The sequence below is a fragment of the Jaculus jaculus genome, chromosome 2, assembly GCF_020740685.1.
Source record: "Jaculus jaculus isolate mJacJac1 chromosome 2, mJacJac1.mat.Y.cur, whole genome shotgun sequence".
In the NCBI taxonomy this organism is placed as follows: Eukaryota; Metazoa; Chordata; class Mammalia; order Rodentia; family Dipodidae; genus Jaculus; species Jaculus jaculus.
The window spans coordinates 61,885,371-61,886,129 of NC_059103.1; the positions used below are offsets into that span (position 1 = coordinate 61,885,371).

The 759-nt window shown below is 42.6% G+C and overlaps 1 non-coding gene across 1 annotated transcript; it reads left to right on the top strand.

The window, feature by feature from the left end:
• The first annotated feature begins 220 nt into the window (after nucleotides 1-220).
• Nucleotides 221-383, top strand: LOC123459198. Its single transcript, XR_006636097.1, has one exon. It is a non-coding gene; the product is annotated as a U1 spliceosomal RNA (small nuclear RNA).
• Nucleotides 384-759: the final 376 nt, after the last annotated feature.

A 759-nucleotide genomic window follows, 5' to 3' on the forward strand; every position in this document is an offset into this window, starting at 1 on the left:
CAGCCGTGCAGACAGTGAAGAATCAGAACAGTAGGCAGCAGCTTGACCAGTGCATGGACCGTGACTCTGGAAACTCTATAGCACATCAAGCCGGCGCTTGGCCTGTGGAACCCAGCTGATGAGAGTTGTCACCTTGCTTGGGTGTGCCATTCATTAACTGTGATTGTGGCAATCATTCCACCTATCTTGTCAACATCTATGCAATAACAGTATCACTTCCATACTTCCCTGGCAGGGGAGGTACCATGATCATGAAGGTGGTTTCCCAGGGCAAAGCTTATCCATTGTACTCTGGATGTGCTGACCCCTGCAATTTCCCCAAATGCAGTAAACTTGATTTCATAATTTGTGGTAGTGGGGGACTGTATTTGCACTCTGCCCTGTCAGGGGTGGGGGAAAATACTATGTCCTCCATACCATTGTTGAGATAATAAAAATATGTGTACCAAAATACTTAATGTAATGTCTAATAAGATGTAACTTGTTATGTGTCAGCCACAGTCATATTATCATGTATTTTTACATGAAATGAGCCTAGGAAGAGAGCAGTCCCAGTTCTAGCTAATCATATATGTGTATCATCATCTCACTTCTCTAGTTTTCACTTTCTACACAGTCAAGAGTATAACCATTATTTAACTCCACCCCTTCTTCCCTGAAAACTGTGAGTTCCAGCACACTAAAAGCAGCTTTCTGATTTTGCCTCCTACACAGCTCAGCTGACAGACATGAATTCACATTCATAATAAAATGAGCATT